This window comes from Amblyraja radiata, chromosome 36, assembly GCF_010909765.2.
Source record: "Amblyraja radiata isolate CabotCenter1 chromosome 36, sAmbRad1.1.pri, whole genome shotgun sequence".
NCBI lineage: Eukaryota > Metazoa > Chordata > Chondrichthyes > Rajiformes > Rajidae > Amblyraja > Amblyraja radiata.
Genome location: NC_045991.1, coordinates 8,340,049 through 8,362,201, shown reverse-complemented (window position 1 = coordinate 8,362,201; position 22,153 = coordinate 8,340,049). Strand labels below are relative to the sequence as shown.

At 46.5% G+C, this 22,153-nt stretch overlaps 1 long non-coding RNA gene across 1 annotated transcript; it reads right to left on the bottom strand.

The window, feature by feature from the left end:
• Window positions 1-449: 449 nt before the first annotated feature.
• LOC116966242 lies at window positions 450-15,832 on the bottom strand. Its single transcript, XR_004409935.1, has 3 exons — window positions 15,813-15,832; window positions 15,595-15,713; window positions 450-668 (listed from the first exon to the last, which is right to left on the bottom strand). It is a non-coding gene; the product is annotated as an uncharacterized LOC116966242 (long non-coding RNA).
• Between the last annotated feature and the right edge of the window lie 6,321 nt (window positions 15,833-22,153).

The window sequence follows — 22,153 nt, the reverse complement described above, 5'->3', positions numbered from 1 at the left end:
TTTATATTTTCACAAAAGTAATTTCTGTTCCGTTGCCGGACGCGGTTAACGCGTTAAAATGAATGGATCGACAGACAGACAGACAGCTCTGATTTCAGTTGCTGTTTATTTCACTCTTCCAACATTTACATTTTTTTACACACCCGGAGCGGAACCGGAGCAGATTCTCAGCCAGTTGTTTCCACCCCAAGGCCCGAAGAAAGGATAAAGTTTCTCCGTGAATTTATTCCCAGTGAAGGTGTGGAGATGGGACTTGGTGTCCGCGTCGTGAAATGAAACTGTCCCGGACTCGTAACTGAGATAAACTCCCACCCTCCCGGGGATGTGACGGGCGGGGAGACGGGATGGAGGGGAGGTGAGTGCTTCAAACGCGCCAAACCACCCCTCGATGCTCCAGACTCCAGTCTCCGGGGTCAGGTCGACCCCTCTCTTCCTCTCCACAGACTCTGCGGCGACTCCCAGCCTCCAGTACCGACTCCCCGCCACCTCCACCTCCCAGTAATGTCTCCCCGATGTGAATCCCTCCGATCCCAGCACACACGTCCAGTGTGTAAACCTCTTCCCGGTGCTAGGGAGATTCCTCTCGGTCAAGGTCCGTCTCACCGTCTTCCGATCCTCAGACACCTCGAGCAGCGGATGCGCTGTTTCCACATCCAGGGTGACGGAGACTGGGGGGAGAAGCAGAGAATCAGAGAGTCCCCGGGGGTCGGGGGGAGACTCGGGCAGCGCGGCCCCGGGACCGGGGGAGAAGCCGCTCGGCCTCAGGCACAGGCGGGCGGACAACTGGAACCTTGCCCGGGGTTTCACCCCAACCATATCCGGTGGACAACAGACATTTCACCCAGAGTTTGTATCCAGGGAAGGAGAGGGGAATTTAGTGAGGTGGGGGAGGGTGGACGGGGAGGACGAGTGCGGAGAGTGAGGAGGATTGCGAGATTGCGGTGGGGATGGAGGAATGAAGCGGGCTATTCAAATATGGAGGCAGATCGGAGCAAGAGGATATTGAGGTGAGTGGTAGTTTGAGGTTGTTAAAGAGGAGGTAGAGGTGTCGGGTGGAGTCGCCATGATCATAGTGAATGGGAGGTGGAGACATGAGCGGCCAGAGAACCTGCCCCTGTTTCTTTGAGTGGAGGGTGAGAGAGACGGAGGGGTGGCTTGGACCATGGGAGGAAGCAGAGGTTGAATGATCGGGTGTTGGACAGAATGTGTGGAGACTTGTGGTTGCAGGGTCGCTGAAAGAGAGGGGATTCACGGGTTGATTTGATGGGTGTATACAACTAAGAAGACACTGATCTCATTGTGAACCAATATATGAACTTCACTGAGGGACTTGACAATGTTCCACATGTAAGGCTGGTCCAGAAAGTGAAGGCAGGTGGGATCCAAGGCGAGCTGGTGAAATGGATCCACAATTGGCTTGGTGGTTGGAGGTAGAAGGTAGCGGTAGAAGGATGATTTTTCTGCTTGGAGGTCTGTGACTGGTGGAGTGCAGCAGAGATCGGAGCTGCAGCAGGGATATCAGATCAAGAGTACAGGTTTATCTTGAGAGCAAGGAATTTTAAAGTGGATCTGAGTTGTAAGTTTTCTTTACACTGAAAGTGGGTGATATCTGCAACATGCTACAGAGGAGGCGGTGGTGAGATCTAATCATTATATTTGAGGCACTTATCTAGGTGAGGTGAGAAGAATACCAATGTAATCTGGGCAAATCGATTAGTAAAGCTGGGAAATAGGTGGACATGGACATGATGGGCCAAACGGCCCGACGCTGTAATGTACAACCATGGCTCTCAGCTCCAAGAGCACTGAATGACTGAGTCTCCACAGCCACCTGTGCAGGGAATTCCAAAGGTTCCCCAGTATCTGCGTGCAGTAATGTCTCCTTATCTCTGTCCTACATGTTGCAGCCCACATTCTGAGAGGGTGCCCGTTCTCCAGACCCCACAGACAGGGGAAACATCCTCCCTGCATCCAACCCACTGAGCACTGTAAGAACTTTGTGTTTCACTGAGATCTCCTCCTATACAACCAAACTCTGGAGTACACAGGCCTAGTCTACTCAATCTCACCCCGCACAACAAATTCATTGTCCCAGGAACAAGTATTGTTAATCTTTGAAGGTACACAAAATTGCTGGGGAAACTCAGCGGGTGCAGCAGCATCTATGGAGCGAAGGAAATAGGCGACGTTTCGGGCCGAAACCCTTCTTCAGATTAATCTTTGCTTCAATTCCTCTGTGTCAAGTCTGTCAATTTATCGGTACACAGGAGCATAGGAACACAAGAAAACAGAAGCAGGATTAGAATCCGCTCCTCAGGCTTGCCCCTCCATTCAATGTGGTCATGGCTGATCTAAGCTGGCACCAATTCCTCTTCTGTGCGAGTTCCCCATAATCTTAAATATTGGATCTATCAAATATTTATTTGTAGCCAAGTTGCAGATATCCAATAACTCAGCTTTTCACCACCACCTTGGGCACAACATGCCAGATATTCACTGCCCTCTGAGAGATGCAACTTCTACACACCGCATGAGAGGCTGCTCTGGAAGGTTGGATCTCATGGAATCCGGGGTGAATTAGCCGATGGAATACAACATTTACCGGAAGGTCGCAGACAGAGGATGTTGGTAGAGGGTCGTGTTTCAGACTGGAGACAGAGTCCACTGTTGTTCCTTATTTATATACACGATTGGGTGTGTATGTAGGTTGCACGGTTAGTCAGTTTGCAGATGGAACTAAAATTGGTGACATTGTGGAGAGTGAAGAAGGTGATCTGAGAGTAAATGTGATCCCGGTGAACTGGGCCAATGGGCTCAGGAACGGCAGGTGGTATTTATTCATGTGAAGGTGAGGTGATGCACTTTGCTGAGACAAATCAGGGCAGGACATACACAGTAAACGGGGAACTTTATAGAACTGAGAGATCTCGGGCTGCAGGTACACAGTGCCATGGAAGATGAAACAGTGACAGGCAGTGTGGTGAAGATTGTGTTTGTCACTCATGCTTTCATAGGTCAGGATATTAAATTTGACACAATATGGTTGTTAGTAAATTAGAGACGGTGCAAAAGTATTTACGATAATTTCATCAGGTCTGAAGGGCTGGGTTATAAGGAGACGTTGTACAGGCAGGAACATTTGTTTTTGGAGCCCGTCCGGGTGTTTTTATAGCTGTGCATAAGATCTATATAAGGTGCACAGATAGGGTGAATAGCCACAGTATTTCACCCAAAGCAGGAGAGTATGAACCTCTAACTCTGTGATGCTTCCCAGCTGATGGGTTTAGTGGTAGATCCTATTTCCCTTCAGTCCAAAAGACCATTAATGTTTGCATCTAGGTATTGCTTAAAGATATCAGAAAAAAGAATAATGGTTAAGGTACAAGCTTTACCTCTTTTGAAGTCATCAGATGTTTCTTTGAATACCGTGTTGAACGAAACAGGGCAATGAAACTTTTCAATCGGCAAGGCTTCATCTACCACCGACAGTGGGTTGGCTTCATCACTAACCCTGCAAATATTGAACAGCTGTTTATAAACTGAGCATTAGAAATGTTTTAAGGTGTTCCACAAAACACTTACACTGTTTCCGTCAAGATAATGTCGTACCTTCGCTTGCGACCAGCTTCCTCCTGAAAGAAATAAAACACAAATCTCAATTGACTGAGATGGACCGTCCTCATCCCGACAGCGCGAATTTCACCAAATTTCTACAACCCTCTGATAATTCCCATTTCCCAACTCTTATCGCCACTGTCATGCAGAGAGAAAGCGGATATTGTTGCAGAGATGTAGAACAATAGAATAGAATAGAATAGAATAGCCTTTTATTTGTCATCCAGACCGAAGTCTGAACGAAATTTAAGCAGTCATACATATAATACAATACAATAAAAAACAACAATAAACACATATTAACATCCACCACAGTGAGTCCACCCAACATCTCCTCACTGTGATGGAGGCAAAAGTCTTAGGGCTGCAGTCTCTTCCCTCCTCTTCTCCTTCTGCGCTGAGGCGATACCCCCCGGGCGATGTTAAAACCTGTCCTCGCGGCTCAAACACCGCGGCCCGGGGTAGTCGAAGCTCCCGCTCACCAGACCTGCTGACACAGCCGCTGGCCCGCGGCCGAACCCCCGGTCTCAGGCCACCGCCACCAGAACTGCCGTCCCAGCCCCCGGAGCATCGTTCCAGCCCCGAGCCGGATCGCCCTCACGTGAGTACTGCCAATGGGGGAAAGCACTAGGAACCTTCATGAGAATGACGTCTCCTAATCTGAGGAAAGATGTTCTTGCCCTAGAGGGAGTACAGAGAAGGTTCCCCAGACTGATTCCTGGGATGGCAGGACTTTCATATGAAGAAAGAGTGGATAGACTCGCTAGAATTTAGAAGATTGATGGGGGATCTTAAAGAAACGTACTAAATTCTTAAGGGGTTGGACAGGCTAGATGCAGGAAGATTATTCCCGATGTTGGGGAAGTCCAGAACAAGGGGTCACAGTTTAAGGATAAGGGGGAAATCTTTTAGGACCAAGAAGAGAAAATCATTTTTTACACAGATAGTGGTGAATCTGTGGAATTCTCTGCCACAGAAGGTATTTGATGCCAGTTTATTGGCTATAGTTAAGAGGGAGTTAGATGTGGCCCTTGTGGCTAAAGGGATCAGGGGGTATGGAGAGAAGGCAGGGATGGGACACTGAGTTGGATGATCAGCCATGATCATATCGAATGGCGGTGCAGGCTCGAAAGGCCAAATGGCCTACTCCTGCACCTATTTTCTATGTTTCTATGTCATAATTGAGAGGATGGAACTTAATGAAAAGACTGGGCAGGCCGTGGGATTTCATCTGTGGAAGTTGTCAGGAACGATGAGAGGGAATATAATATTATCGGTGGATTTAAATGTGTGGGGATGAAATAATATCTCAAATTGAAGGGGAGACTAATAATCAAAGTTGAAATGTAACGTGGTCTTCAATAAATACCTAAAGTAATGCAGTCATGAGAACATGGACCTCACTTGCATTGGAGGGACTGAAGCCAACAGCAGAGATAAATTTAAATGCAAGCGGTGATAATTGCTCGGTTCTAAGCTTCCCCCCAGTCTAGTTTCAGTAAAAGCACTGAATCAAGCACTTGAATCAATTAATTGTATTCTACCAAAAGCTTGTCACAGATCACACACTGTACCTATCCCACCGTGGGTTCGATCCCTGCGTCTATCTGTTCAAGCCCTCTAGGCCTCGCACAGACAGAGGCACTCCAGAAGGGTACCTGGTCCTGAACGCTCTTCCAGAAGATGGGCCCTGAGCCTCGTGAGCAGGGACTTTTATCTGTCCCGCAAACTCGAGGGCCGAACCACATGGGGGTTGTCTCTTAATCACCCAATAGGGAGGTTTCACGGCAGTCGGGTCACGACCCATGACCCGTACTGTTGCTACGCTACTCCAAATGGATTACACGCGATGAACTGCAGGTAGGCACTTACCATTGTTTCCAGCGTAGCGGGCCCGTTAAAACCCCACCGCTGAAATTGTCAATTTTTGCCTGTAAATAATTATGGAAATGGGGATAAGCGTGAGAGACATTTAGCCAACTTCACAATTCCAAAAGTGAGGAGAAATGACGGCAGATAGAAGCGAGAGCTGAAGGGACAACAGCAGACAGAGTGCTTAGCGAACATTGGCCGTTTGCTCACTGCATTTCATCAACTAAGGTGTTTTTTCTTGATTCCTTTGGCATCTAAAAAGTTTCAGAAGTGATAAATCTGGCTGTAATTCGATTTAATCGCCCGTAGTTCCCGTGGGTTTTACATACAAAATGAAAACGCATCTGAAGAAAAATTTACAGCCAGATTTATCACTTCTGAGATTTTTTAGATACCAAAGGAATCAAGAAAAAACACAATAATGCCTGACTTGATGAAATGCAGTGAGCAAACGCGATAATTCCCAACATTTTCAATTCCAATATCTGCACGGCCCATGTTTATCAAGCACTTTAGCTGCTGTTGTCCCTTCAGTTCTCGCTTCTCTATACCTTCATTTCGCTTCACGCTTGGAATTCTAAAGTTGGGTACATGTCTCTCACACTTACCCAGACTCCCACAATTGTTTTCAGCGCAAAAATTCAACATTTTGGCGGTTTTTAACAGGTGGGAAAGTACGCGTTTTTAGCATTAATAACATATACCGGAAGTGACGGATGTCCTCCAGATGGATTTAGCAGCTCCGTGCGTCGAGCCCTCTGACCCAGTGACCTTTCGTGCAACCCCCCTATTACAAATATCGATTAACCCCATACATAACAGGCATTTCCCTAACCAAATGATACAACAATTCAATACATTGTATTCACAACGGACTTCAAGATGAAGTCAACTTGGAAACATTTACCCTGATGAACAGAACTCTCAGACAAGGCTCAACACCCCGTCCAATCAACACTTAGCAGAGTCAGACTCTGCAACATTATTTACAAGCTATTTACAAGGTATATGTCTGGTTTGCAGCCATCCAATCCATTCTATGCATTTAGTACTAGATTGACAGGATTTGCAAGGCTTCCCATTCTTTGCTTTCAAATTGTATCTAAGTTCCAGACTTCCTGGCATCTCTCGCAGCCAGTCCCAGAGAGCAATTCCAATTTGACCAAATCTCCCAGCAAACCCTGAAACGTAACCCCATTTTGAAGTCCTGGCTGGTCCAATTTAGCCAGGGGTAACAGTGGGGTAAACACATTGGGGCTCATGGAATTTGGGGTATTGTTACCAGGTGTGGAGAATAGATAGGAGGGATGATGAGTGGGGCAGAAATCTTGACTGGATAGGATGGGCCAAATGGCCTGTCTATGGTGTAGAATGGGATGCCATCCGATTGTTCTAAACTCCACATAATATAAACACCTCTCTACATTCCGGCCAGACAGTCCTGAGATCCCATATATTCAGCGGGAGGCCAATTAGTTTCTGAACAACAACAGCTGGAACAGAGGGAACATTTACTCAGTTCCGAATTACTGGTAAATGCAGCATTTATTTCTGAAATGTCACCCACCATTTTGTGACTGTACACTTTCACTTCACCAAACTGTAGTGTAACCCCTCACCTTCAGAAACACCACACTGTTATTTTGATCCACCTGTTGCTGCAACTTTAAGAGTTCCTCCTGAATGGAATTTAAATTCTCTTGAATCTTTCCAAGATTTTTCTCCATTGTATTCAGAATCTTCTTCTCTTCCTCCCGGATATCTGCCAGTGTGCGCTGCTCTTTCTCAGTTAGAATCTGGTGCAGTTCAGCATACTGGGATGTGATCTTGGACTGAAGGCTGTGTGACTGTTCCTGTGAAATAAAAGGTGAAGATTAATATATAATGTCACTGGTTGTGTTTCCTCACGACTTTAACGGTGACGTTTGGCCTGTGCATTTTTTATTTACTTTGGCAATTCAATAGTTTGACAAAAATGCTGGAGGTACTCAGTGGGTGAGGCAACATCTATTGAGAGAATGAATAGGCGACGTTTCGTGTCGAGACCCTTCTTCAGACTTCAGAAGCATTTAGACAGTTAGACCTATTATTACACGCATCACAGGGATCAAATCTACACAAGATCAGGAAATCGAAACTGGAAAGCCTCACCAGAACTCCAGAAATCTTCTGTTTCTGTTGCTGCTCCATTTGCTGGATCCCTGATTTCTTTTTTGTAAGAGACTGGATGGAAGATTTCGTCTGATCCTGGGATTGTGATTGAAAATCAGAGAATAAAAGTGTTAGATTATAAAGATGGAATTAAACAATGATGCGATCAAAATCGGTTTGCTTTTACCTTGTATATTTCAGCAGCTTCATCCACCAGCATGAAGCGGTGATCTCTGTGTTCCCGCCCACCTGCACAAATCACACAGATCAGCTTCTTGTCCGTTTCACAAAACAGCTTCAGTTCTTCCTGATGTTCCTCGCACTGCAGTTTACTTTCCTTCTCTGTCCGATTCAGGCTCAGTGTTCGAGCTTTCTCAGACAGTCTCGCCAAGGCCCGACTCACCCTGAGGGTGCGGTCTGTAAACTCCTCTCTACATTCCGGGCAGGAGTTTTTCTCCTCCCTGTCCCAACTCTGTGTGATACAGGAGCGGCAGAAGTTGTGCCCACACTCCAGTGATACCGGATCGGTGAAGAAATCCAGGCAGATGGGACAAAGTATCTCCTCGGTCCAACTCTCGACCGGGTCTTTCGCAGCCATTTTAACCTCCACTTCCTGGTTCAAAACGCATTCCCATTCGCTGAAACTGCTGACGCCCGGCAGTAATTAATTGGAGCGCTGGAGGCTGAAGTTCATGGGATCAAGAGGTGAATGGATAGGGTGAATGCACAGTCTTTTACCCGGAGTAGTGGAGTCGAGAACTAGAGGACACAGGTTTGTGGTGAGAGGTGCAAGATTTAATCGGAACCTGAGGAACAATATTTCCACACAGAAGGTCGTGGGGAAATGGAACAAGCTGCCAGAGGAGGTAAGTCAGGCTGGACAACAACGTGTGGACGGGCTTTAGGACCCGGGGGAGCCCGGAGCTGTGGAACAATCAATGAAAGGGGCGGGGCAAGGCTGAGGGGAGGCGGAGCTCAGCCCCGTCAATCACAGCCCTGACCAGAAAGCCGATGTCATTTGTAATCAGCTTCGGGTAAATTTCATTCCCTTAAACTAAAGTTGTTCCAGTTAAATGGGTGATTGGAACATGAGTCTGACCATAAAATGCCAACAAAAATACAGAAAGCGTTGTCGGCATTCAGCAGGTCGGGCAGTGTACAGTATCTGGAGAGGGAATGGTTAATATTTCTGAGGTAATATGGAGCAGCAGATTGAACCGCTGCCTCACGGGGCCTGAGACCCGGGTTCGATCCTGGCCATGTTCACTGTTCGCAGCGTGCACATTCTCCCTGTGACCGCGTGGGTTTCCTCCGGGTGCTCCGGTTTTCTCCCACATTCAAAAGACATGCGGGTTTGTAGGGTAATTGGTCCTCTGTAAATTGCCCCAAGTGTGTTGGGAGTGAACGGGAAGGTGGGATAACAGAGACCAAGTGATTGGTGACTAATTGGTGATCGATGGTCGATGTGGACTCGGTAGGCCGAAGGGCCTACTTCCATGCTGTATCTCTAAAGTAAAGTAAGCTCCACTGGTCAGAAAATCAACCTTGCACTGCCGCTCAACGGAGAAAACAAGACGTCATCAATACTGCACAGGAACCGGCCCTTCAACACACAATGTCTAACTTATGGAAGGATCATTCAGAAGCCTGATAACAGAGGGAAGGAGGCTGTTCCTGAGACTGGTAAGATTCTGTACCTTCTGCCCGACAAGAACAGTGAGAAGAAGGAATGGCCGGGGTAGAACAAGTATTTGATTATGTTGGCTGCTTTTCCATGATGAGGGATGATCTTAGAAGAGATGTAAAAAAATCATGAGAGGAACAGATCGGGTAGTCGCACAGAGCCCCTTGCCCAGAGGAGGGGCATCAAGTACCAGAGGACATAGGGTTAAGGTGAAGGTGGAAAGGTTTAATAGAAACCTGAGTGGTAACTTTGTTCACACAATGGGTGGTAGGTGTATGGAATGAGCTGCTGGAGGAGGTATATGAGGCGGGCACTATCGTAACGTTTCAGAAGCATTTAGACAGGTACATTGATAGGACAGGTTAGAGGTATGGGGGCCAAACGCAGGCAGTACAGGTCGGTTCAAGAATCTAATGGTTGTGGGTAAGGAGCTGAGAATGGGAGCTCTAATGAACCTGTCGGTTTTGTTGAGGGCCACATAGAACCAGAACAGTTCCTTCAGCCCACATCAGACTGCAATGCCTCCACCGTATATGCCTCGACCACCACTCCAGCGGCGCGTTCCAGGCACTCACCACCCTGTGTGATAAAACATGCCCCGCACATCTCCTTGAAAGATCCCCGTACTGTGCTAAAATCTATGGCGTCCCGTCATTGACTTTTCCACGCTGGGAAAATAGCCCTGAATCATTTCAAGCCGAGAACAGCCGGGCGGGGGCAGCCGAGAACAAAGGGGGAGCCGGCGCGGGTGGCGCCTGCTGCCTGGTGCGGCGGGGCCTGGTTCGCCGCTGCGGGGAAATATAGACTGTTCCATGAACTTCTCGCAACCTAGTCGGCGCCCACTTTACCGCCCAGGTCAGATCTGTATTTACCGGATTGCTGGCAAAAACAAGGCATTTCACTGATCCGAGGTACATTGAACAATAGAGTATGATTGTTTGAGAAAGAACTGCAGATGCTGGAAAAATCGAAGGTAGACAAAAATGCTGGAGAAACTCAGCGGGTGAGGCAGCATCTCTGGAGAGAAGGAATGGTTGACGTTTAGGGTCGAGACCCCTTCTTCATTACAGTGCCTGGTATTGAAGTGATGTTATTGTGTCTGGTATTGAAGTGATGTTATCGCCATTCTTCAAACTGGTATAGGGGTGGGGGAGGGGGGGGGGGGAAGAAGAAAGGAAGAGGCGGAGACAGTGGTATGTGAGAGAGCTTGGAAGGCGAGAGGCCAGCAAGGACTACCTGAAATTGGAGAAGTCAATGTTCATACCGCTGGGGTGCAAACTACGCAAGTGAAATATGAGGTGCTGCTCCTCCAATTTGCGGTGGGACTCACTCTGGCCATGGAGGAGGCGAGGTCTGTATTTTACCGGATTGCATGCAAAAGAAAATAATCCCACAGTCACGAGGTACACGTGACAATAGAGTATAATTGAATCATTGGATTCAAGTTTACACATGAGATTATTAAATAAAAATCGAGCGTATAAGAAGGAACTGCAGATAGACACAAAAAGCTGGAGTAACTCAGCGGGACAAGCATCATCTCTGGAGAGATGGAATGGGTGACGTTTCGGGACGAGGCCCCTTCTTCATTGCAGTGTCTGGTATTGAAGTGATGTTATTGTGCAGAGTCTGAGACCAAGCGTAGGCTTGGCGATCGTTTCGCCGACCACCTCGGCTCGGGCCCGCTTTAACCAACCTGACCTCCCGTGGCTCAGCACTTCAACTCCACCTCCTATTCCGTATCCGACCTCTCTGTCCTGGGTCTCCTCCATGGCCAGAGCGAGCACCAGCGGAAATTGGAGGAGCAGCACCTCATATTCCGCTTGGGGAGCCTGCATCCTGGGGGCATGAACATTGAATGCTCCCAATTCTGTTAGCCCTTGCTGTCTCCTCCCCTTCCTATTTCTCCCTCAGCCTTCGGGCTCCTCCTCCTCCCTTTTCCTTTCTTCTCCCCGCACCCCACCCACCATCATAGTAAAGAAGGGTTTCGGCCCGAAACGTTGGCTATTTCCTTCGCTCATTAGAGATGCTGCTGCATCCGCTGAGTTTCTCCAGCTTTTTTGTGTACAGCCAAATTACAACCTTTGCACGCGTTTTAACGTTTTCCCACGAGTACTCTCTGGAACGATAGGTGATGAATGTACAGAAATCCAAGTCGCCGCATGAATAAATAACACTATTAAATGTACAGATACTGACCATGTGTGAATGAATAGCTTGCACGGTTGTTTGTTTTTTTGTCTGTCTCTGGGTCTATAACTCAGTGGAACAGGTCAGGCATGGAAATAGCCAATGGAGAGGTTGAGAAGGAGTTTCTTCCCAAAGGCCATTCGGACTGTAAACTCCTATCTTACCAGGGACTAACTTTACTGAACGTTTTTCCTTCCAATATTTAATATGTAAAATAATATGTGTGTGTTTATGATTGTGTTTATAATTTGTTTGGTTGTTTGTCTTTTTGCACAAAGTCCGCGAGCATTTGCCACTTTTCATTTCACTGCACATCTCTGGGTCTGTGTATGTGACGAATAAACTTGACTTGACTTGAGATCCCTGGAGAGAAGGGATGGCGCGGGCCAATCACGCGGTCAGCGGGGGCGGGCTATCCTGGTCTGGGCCGACCAATCACGCGACAGTGGGCGGGCCATCATGATCTCAGCCGGCCAATCACGCATCCGGGGGCGGATCATAGTGATCTGGACCGACCAATCACGCTTAAGGGGGCGGGCCATCCAGATCTGGGCCGACCAATCACGCGTCAGCGGGCGGGCCATCGTGATCACGGGCGGCCAATCACGCGTCAGTGGGCGGGTAATAGTGATCTGGACCGGCCAATCACGCGTCAGTGGGCGGCCCGGTGACGTCAGAGAGAACAAATGATTTTGTGAATGGAGCTTTAACTGGAGCGCCCTCATGAGTGACGGCAGGTTAACGAGGCAGTGTTTACGAGGCCTGTCCCACCTGTATGCGACTGACTCCATGCGGCAGCAAAGATCCCATCTCGGAGCTATAGGATCTTTGGTGAATGTTATTTGTTTATGAAGGAACTGCAGATGCTGGAAAATCGAAGGTAGACAAAAATGCTGGAGAAACGCAGCGGGTGCAGCAGCATCTAGGCAGCGAAGGAAATGGGCAAGGTTTCAGGCCGAAACCCTTCTTCAGACTGGTGGGGGGCGGGGAGAATAGCGGATAAAGGAGGAGGAGACAGTCAGAGGGCTGAAGGAGAGGTAGGAAGGGGAGGAGACAGCAAGGGCTAACACAATTGGGAGAATTCAATGTGCGTGCCCCCATCAAGCAATGTTACAAATTTTTGAGATTTTTAAAATCAAGTCTGCAATTTATCCCAACAGATAAAGCAAAAAAAGAAGTTTAATTTGTCACCTAATTCACTTTCATATCTTCAGTATTAAAAAAAGTCATAGAAACATAGACATAGAAAATAGGTGCAGGAGTAGGCCATTCGGCCCTTCGAGCCTGCACCGCCATTCGATATGATCATGGTGATCATCCAACTCAGTATCCCATCCCTGCCTTCTCTCCATACCCCCCTGATTCCTTTAGCCACAAGGGCCATATCTTAAATATAGCCAATGAACTGGCCTCAACTACCTTCTGTGGCAGAGAATTCTACAGATTCACCAGTCTCTGCGTAAAAAATGATTTTCTCATCTCGGTCCTAAAAGACTTCCCTCTTATCCTTAAACTGTGACCACTAGTTCTGGACTTCCCCAACATCGGGAATAATCTTCCTGCATCTAGCCTGTCCAAACCCTTAAGAATTTTGTAAGTTTCTATAAGAATATGTGGCCATTTTCATACTCGGAAATTAGCATCTTGTTCCCTATTGCTTTTCCATTGACTTAACACAAAAGCTGTGATCGAGGACAGTCAAATGGCCATAACTTTCTTAAAAATTAAGAGAACTAAAATAAATGTTCAGTTATTATAGATTGAAGCATTCTGAAACAAATATGAAACAATCTTACTTAGATGACTTGAAATTAAAGCATATCATTAGTTAGTTACCTAATTCTAGCTAATTACAAAATTCAATTACCAGATCTAAACATCTATCAATTTCTTACGAATAAATTAACATTTTTAGTTACGGAGGGTGCGGTCTTTGCGGAAGGCAGACATGTGGGGAGATGGGAAGATGGGGCCAGTGGTGAGGTCACGTTGGAGGTGGTGAAACTGACAGAGTTGTAGACTGTCACGCTGGTGAGTTCCCTGCCAGCCCTCTGCTGTTTTTCAGTCCTCCGAGCGCTGCGGTCCTCGCTCTGGTCCACGACGCCGGCAGCCTAGCTTGGGCCCGGTGCCCGATGGGGAGGCCTGTGCTCCATGACCGGTAGCTGCTGCCTCTACCCCCTCCCCCTCCCTCTCTACCCCCTCCCCGTGGCAGAGAAAGCGAGAGAGGTGGGGGGGAAGAGGGGGGGGGGGGGGGGAACGGGGGAGAGAGGGGGTGGGGGGGGGGGGGGGGGTGGGGTGTGGATGCCTTGTGCCTATCAAACCCTCAACTCCCCCCAGTTAGGCAATTCAGGGACTATTTGGGGAATCTGGTAGGACCAAGGCAATGGGTGATTTTGTATTTCCAAGGCTGTAATTGACCATCTAAACCTGGTTTTAACTGGTATCTTTAATATCTAGGCTAGCCTAGATGGGTCCAAGGGTCCATTTAGGGTGTCTGGTAGACACAAGGCAGCAGATAATTGTTCATTTATAGGTCATAGGTCAGCAGATAGGGTCATTTTATAACCCCCCCCCCCCTCCCCCTTGGTGTGATAGATGATTTAAACTTGGTTTTAGCCTCAGGGTTTCGGCCCGAAACGTTGCCTATTTCCTTCCCTCCATAGATGCTGCTGCACCCGCTGCGTTTCTCCAGCATTTTTGTGTCCCTTCGATTTTCCAGCATCTGCAGTTCCATCTTAAACACTTCTTAACCACTTACAATATTGTAGGTTTGTAGATTAATACAACATACACTTAATACCCTGATGTTGAATTTGGATAATTCGCATCACCAGTAACATTCACAAGAACTGAATAGAAAGTTTATATGAATTCTGTGCTTGGTGCTTCTAATACTACAATTGAAATAAACCCAAATCACTTCGCACTGTATAGCATCTTTTTAAACTCCTTTTGTGTGTTCCTGTCTACAAATTGACTCCTGCATTTCAGTTGCCATTCGTGGCTACTCTTCAAAGAGACTTATGCCCCTGTCCCACTTAGGAAACCTGAACGGAAACCTCTGGAGACTTTGCCCAATGTTTCCGTGCGGTTCCCGGAGGTTTTTGTCAGTCTCCCTACCTGCAACCTCCGGCAACCACCTGCAACCTCCGGTATTGATATCCCTGCATGACAATAAGGTTTCGATGATCGAGCCTATATCCTTCTGCAGACTTTGACAGACTACCTTGCTATCCCCAACATTACCCATTCTCCACAAACTTAGTAGTCACACCTTCTACATTCACATCAAAGCCATGAAAACATAAAATGAACAGCAATGGTTGTTAATACCTGGAATATTTTGCCATAGGAGGTGGTGAAATCAGATGTAACCACTATATTTAAGAGGCATTGCGATTTGGCAAACGAGGTGTAGAATAAGGTACACAAAAATGTTGGAGAAACTCAGCGGGTGCAGCAGCATCTATGGAGCGAAGGAAATAGGCAACGTTTCGGGCCGAAAACCCTTCTTCAGACTAATGTGGTTCTAATGTGGGCAAATGGGATTTGTGTGGCTGGGGAAAAGGGTGGACATGGAGGTGATGGGCCCAATGGCCTGATTCTGTAATGTACAACCATGGCTCTCTGGCTCCAAGAGCACTGAATGACTGATTATGCACAGCCACCGGGTGTGCAGTGAATTCTAAAGGTTGCCTAGTCTCAGCATGCAGTAATGTCTTCTTGTCTCTGTCCTAAATGGTGCTGCCCACATTCAGAGGGGTTCCGCTGGCTCCAGACCCCCTCAGACAGGGGAAACATCCTCCCTGCATCCAGCCCACTGAGCCGTGTAAGGACTTTGTGTTTCACTGAATTCTCCTCTAATACACCTGAACCCTCGAGTACACAGGCCTAGTCTACGCAATTTCACCCAGCACAGCAAACCCATTCTCCCAGGAACAAGGATCTGTTCAAATGCAAACAATCTTTGCTTTGTCTTTGTGATACTTCCCCCCAGAGTCCATTAATACCATTAATCTTCACATATAAGTATTGCATAAAGATGTCTTAAAAAAGATCAATGGAAAAGGTATCAGTTTTACCTCGTTTGATGATATCAGATGTTTCGCTCAATGCTATGTTGTAGAAAAGGGTGCGATCATACTTTTCAATGGGCAACGCGCTATCTACCACCAATATTGGTTTGGTTTCATCAATATCCCTGCAAATATTTAACAGCTGGTTAGAAACTGAGCATTAGCTGTTTTTTTTGAGCGGTACTGTAAAAACGTACATTGTTTCAGTCAAACGCATGTCCTACCTGCTCTTGCGACCAGCTTCCTCCTGAAATAAATAAAAACACAAATCTCAATAGACTGAGATGGATCGTCATGATCCCGACGGCGGGTATTTCACTAGATTGCTACAAAATACCCTCTGAGAATTCCCAACGCTTTGTCGCTGTCACACAGACAGTAAGTGGATATTGTCGTAGAGACATCGAACACGGGGGAGAGAGTATTAGGAATGTCGATGAAAATAACTGCGAGTATGCAACTTACGAGTAAGACCGGGCAGGTCGTGGGATTTTATCTGGAGAAGGGAGGACAAAATGGAGATACAAGGGAAAGAGAGTAAAAGAAAAGAGAAGACACCAGAATTAACGGGGCAGAACGCCCAGGAAGGGATAGGGGAGTAAAGCCAAGTGAAATGGGCATCAATGTGAATGGTGCGGGGAGTAATGGATTAAAAGTTTTATCTATGACAAGGACGCTGCTGACAACCTTCTACCGCTGCACCACAGAGCATATTAACGTATGGCATCTCTGTGTGGTATCTCAGCTGCACGGAGGCGGAGAGGAGCGTCTTCCACAGAGTGCAGAAGTTTATTGGGACACTGCTACCAGCCTTGGAGGGCATCTACCACACACGGTGCCTCAGGAAGGCCGTCAGCATCCATAAAGACTCCTCACACCGCTGTAACGGACTGTTCGAACTACTTCTCTCCGGCAAACGTTACAAGGCCTTCTACGCCCGAACTTCCAGACTCGGGAACAGCTTCATTCCCAGAGCTATAGCGACTCTGAACCAGCCCTGCTGAGTGCCCCCCATCCCCCCTGGACTGTCTCCCTCGGATGGTCACGTCGCACAGACACATCTGCACTTTAGTCTGTTTGAACTGTTTTGACTATTTTCTATTCTTTTACAAACCATGTTCTCGGGATATCTAAATTGTATTAGTTATTCAAGTTATGACATCGGATGGAAGCTGCATACCAAATCAAGTTGTGCTTATGTGCAATGACAATAAAATATATTATTATTATTATTATTATTATTATGAATGCACGAAGTATAAGAAATAAAGTGGATGAGCTTGAGGCTCAGTTAGAAATTTGTTGTGGGAATTACAGAGACATGGCTGCAAGAGGACCAGGGCTGGGAATTGAATATTCAAGGGTATACGTCCTTTCGAAAAGACAGACAGGTGGGCAGAGGGGGTGGGGTAGCTCTGTTGGCGAGGAATGAAATTCAGTCCCCAGCACGGAGTGATATAGAATCAGGAGATGTATAGTCAGTATGGATAGAACTGAAGAATTGTAAAGGTAAAAAGACCCTAATGGGACTTATCTACAGTCACCCAAATAGTAACCTGGATATAGGGTGCAAGATGAATCAAGAGTTAAAATTGGTCGCAAAATGTCCCAAAGCTAATGCTACGGTTGTTATGGGAGATTTCAACATAGAAACATGGAAAATAGGTGCAGGAGTAGGCCATTCGGCCCTTCGAGCCTGCACCGCCATTTGATATGACCATGGCTGATCATCCAACTCAGTATCCCATCCCTGCCTTCTCTCCATAGCCCCTGATCCCTTTAGCCACAAGGGCCACATCTAACTCCCTCTTAAATATAGCCAATGAACTGGCCTCAACTCCCTTCTGTGGCAGAGAATTACACAGATTCACCACTCTCTGTGTAAAAAATGATTTCCTCATCTCGGTCCTAAAAGTCTTCCCTCTTATCCTTAATCTGTGACCCCTAGTTCTGGACTTCACCAACATCGGGAATAATCTTCCTGCATCTAGCCTGTCCAACCCCTTAAGAATTTTGTACGTTTCTATAAGATCCCCCCTCAGTCTTCTGAATTCCAACGTGTACAAGCCGAGTCTATCCAGTCTTTCCTCATATGAAAATCCTGCCATCCCAGGAATCAGTCTGGTGAACCTTCTCTGTACTCCCTCTATGGCAAGAATAATAATAATAATAATAATAATAATAATAATAATAATAATAATAATAATAATAATAATTCATTTTATTTGTATAGCGCTTTTCAAGGACTCAAAGTCGCTTTACATGGTGAGTCAAGAACAAAACAAAATAGAGCAGTAAGACAGAGATGCAAAGGGGAGGAGGACATGGGACCAAGCGTATGCAGAGGTGAAGAGATGGGTCTTGAGGCGGGACTGGAAGAGGGTGAGGGACTCAGAAGTTCGGATCAATTGTGGGAGGGAGTTCCAGAGCCTGGGAGCTGCCCTGGAGAAAGCTCTGTCTCCAAAAGTGCAGAGGTTGGAATTCAGAATGGAGAGGAGACCGGCTGAAATGGATCTGAGGGACCGTGAGGGTTGGTAGGGGGAGAGGAGGTCAGTGAGATAAGGGGGGGGGGGGGGGCAAGTGGTTGAGGTCTTTGTAGGTGAGGACCAGGATTTTGTAGATGATCTGGTGGGAAATGGGAAGCCAGTGAAGTTCTTTGAGGACTGGGGTGATGTGGTGCCAGGATTTGGTGTGGGTAATGAGTCGGGCGACTGCATTCTGGACCAGTTGGAGTCGGTTGATGTTGCTGGAATTAATGCCAAAGAGAAGAGAGTTACAGTAGTCCAGTCGGGAGGAGATGAAGGCATGGATGAGTCTTTCAGCAGCGGGGGGTGTGAGAGAGGGTCTGATTTTTGGCGATGTTGAGGAGGTGAAAGAAGGAGGTTTTGACAACATGGCGGATGTGAGGCTCAAGGGAGAGGGTTGAGTCAAAGATCACACCAAGGTTGCGGGCCTGAGGAGATGGGGAGACAGTGGTGCCGTCAATAGTGAGAATGGGTTTGTTGTTAATTTTGGTAAGTGTTGATTTGGAGCCAATGGGGAGAAATTCTGTTTTGTTACTGTTTAATTTAAGGAATGTCTTTCCTCAGATTAGGAGACCAAAACTGTACGCAATTCTCCAGGTGTGGTCTCACCAAGACCCTGTACAACTGCAGTAGAACCTCCCTGCTCTGATACTCAAATCCTTTTGCTATGAATGCTAACATACCATTTGCTTTCTTCACTGCCTGCTGCACCTGCATTCCTACTTTCAATGACTGGTGTACCATGACACCCAGGTCTCGTTGCATCTCCCCTTTTCCTAATCGGCCACCATTCAGTCTACTTTCCTGTTTTTGCCACCAAAGTGGATAACCTCACATTTATCCACATTATACTGCATCTGCCATGCCTTTGCCCACTCACCCAACCTATCCAAGTCACCTTGCAGCCTCCTAGCATCCTCCTCACAGCTAACACTGCCCCCCAGCTTCGTGTCATCCGCAAACTTGGAGATGTTGCATTCAATTCCCTCATCCAGATCATTAATATATATTGTAAATAGCTGGGGTCCCAGCACTGAGCCTTGCGGTAGACCACTAGTCACTGCCTGCCATTCTGAAAAGGACCCGTTTACTCCTACTCTTTGCTTCCTGTCTGCCAGACAGTTCTCTATCCACATCAATACTGAACCCCCAATACCATGTGCTTTAAGTTTGTATACTAATCTCTTATGTGGGACCTCGTCAAAAGCCTTCTGAAAGTCCAGATATAACACATCCACTGGTTCTCCCTTATCCACTCTACTAGTCACATCCTCGAAAAATTCTATAAGATTCGTCAGACATGATTTACCTTTCATAAATCCATGCTGACTTTGTCCAATGAACTCACCACTTTCCAAATGTGCTGCTATCCCATCTTTAATAACTGACTCCAGAATTTTCCCCACCACCGACGTTAGACTAACTGGTCTGTAATTCCACGTTTTCTCTTTCCCTCCCTTTTTAGAAAGTGGGGTTACATTAGCTACCCTCCAATCCTCAGGAACTACTCCAGAATCTAAAGAGTTTTGAAAAATTATCACTAATGCATCCACTATTTCTGCGGCTACTTCCTTAAGTACTCTGGGATGCAACTTATCCGGCCCTGGGGATTTATCGGCCTTTAATCCATTCAATTTACCTAACACCACTTCCCGGCTAACCTGGATTTCACTCAGTTCCTCCATCTCATTTAACCCTCGGTCCCTTGCTATTTCCGGCAGATTATTTATGTCTTCCTTAGTGAAGACAGAACCAAAGTAATTATTCAATTGGTCTGCCATGTCCTTGTTCCCCATGATCAATTCGCCTGTTTCTGACTGCAAGGGACCTACATTTGTTTTAACTAATCTTTTCCTATTGACATATCTATAAAAACTTTTGCAGTCAGTTTTTATGTTCCCTGCCAGTTTTCTTTCATAATCTATTTTACCTTTCCTAATTTGTCTTTTGTCCTCCTCTGCTGGACTCTGAATTTCTCCCGGTCCTCTGGTAGGCTGCTTGTTCTGTCTAATTTGTAGGCTTCCTCTCTTGTTTTGATACTATCCCTGTTTCCCTTGTTATCCACAGATGCACTACCTTCCCGGATTTATTATTTTGCCAAACTGGGATGAACACTTGTTGTAGTTCATCCATGCAGTTTTTAAATGCCTTCCATTGCATATCCACCGTCAACCCTTTAAGAATCATTGGCCAGTCTATCTTGGCCAATTCACATCTCATACCCTCAAAGTCACCTTTCTTTAAGTTCAGGACCCTTGTTTCTGAATTAACAATGTCACTCTCCATCCTAATGAAGAACTCAACCATATTATGGTCACTCTTGCCCAACATGCAGGTAGATTGGGAAAATCAGGTTGGTGCTGGACCCCAAGAAAGGGACCTTGTGGTGTACCTCCGTCATGGATTCCTAAAGCATCTTGTACTGGAGCCTGCTAGGGAGAAGGCAATTCTGGATTGAGTATTGTGTAATGAACTGAATTTGATAAGGGAACTCGAGGTAAAGGAGCCATTAGGAGATAATGACCATATTATGATAAGTTTTAATCTACAATTTGAGAATGAGAAGGGAATATCGGAAGTGTCAGTATTACAGTTGAACAAAGGGGACCATGGAGCCATGAGGGAGGAGCTGGCCAAAGTTGACTGGCAAGATACCCCAGCAGGGATGACAGTGGAACAACAATGGCAGGTATTTCTGGGAATAATACAGAAGGTGCAGGATCAGTTCATTCCAAAGAGGAAGAAAGATTCCAAGGGGAGTAAGGGGCGACCATGGCTGACAAGGGAAGACCAGGACAGTATAAAAATAAAAGAGAAGTATAACGTAACAAAGATGAGCGGGAAGCCTGAGTGAGGATTGGGAAACTTTTAAAGGGCAACAAAAGATAACTAAAAAGGTAATACAGGGGGGGGAGGGGGGGGAATATAAGGTACAAAGGTAAGCTAGCCAAGAACGCAGACTGTAACAGGTGAATTAATTATAGGGAACAAAGAAATGGCAGATGAGTTGAACAGGTACTTTGGATCTGTCTTCAAGTTCAAGTTCAAGTGAGTTTATTGTCATGTGTCCCTAATTCTTGCTTTGCTTAAGCACACAGAACACAGTAGGCATTTACTACAAAACAGATAAGTGTGTCCATACACCATAATTTACATATATACACACATGAATAAATAAACTGATAAAGTGCAAATAACAGAAAGTGGTTATTAATAATCAGAGTTTTGTCCGAGCCAGGTTTAATAGCCTGATGGCTGTGGGGAAGTAGCTATTCCTGAACCTGGTTGTTGCAGTCTTCAGGCTCCTGTACCTTCTACCTGAAGGAAGACACATACAATCTCCCTGATGTACAAGTGGCCAGAGGACCTAGGGTGACCGAGGAACTGAAGGAAATTCACATTGGGCAGGAAATGGTGTTGGGTAGACTGATGGGACTGAAGGCTGATAAATCACCAGGGCCTGATGGTCTGCATCCCAGGGTACTTAAGGAAGTGGCTCTAGAAATCATGGATGCATTGGTAATCATTTCCCAATGTTCTACACATTCAGGATCAAATTCTGTGGATTGGAGGGTCGCGAATGTTACCCCACATTTTAAGAAAGACGGGAGAGAGAAATCAGGGAATTATAGACAAGTTAGCCTGACATCAGTGGTGGGGAAGCTGCTGGAGTCAATTATAACAGATGAAATAGCGGCACATTTGGATAGCAGTAACAGGATCGGTCTGATTCAGCATGGATTTACCAAGGGGAATTCATGCTTGACTAATCTGGAATTTTATGAGGGTGTAACTAGGAAAATGGACAAGGGAAAGCCAGTGGATGTAGTGTACCTGGACTTTCATAAAGCATTTGATAAGATCCCACATAGGAGATTAGTGGGCCAAATACAGCACATGATATTGGGGGTAGGGTACTGACATGGATAGAAATTGGTTGGCAGATAGGAAACAAAGAGGAGGGATTAACGGGTCCCTTTCAGAATGGCAGACAGTGACTAGTGGCGTACCGCAAAGCTCGGTGCTGGGACTGCAGCTAT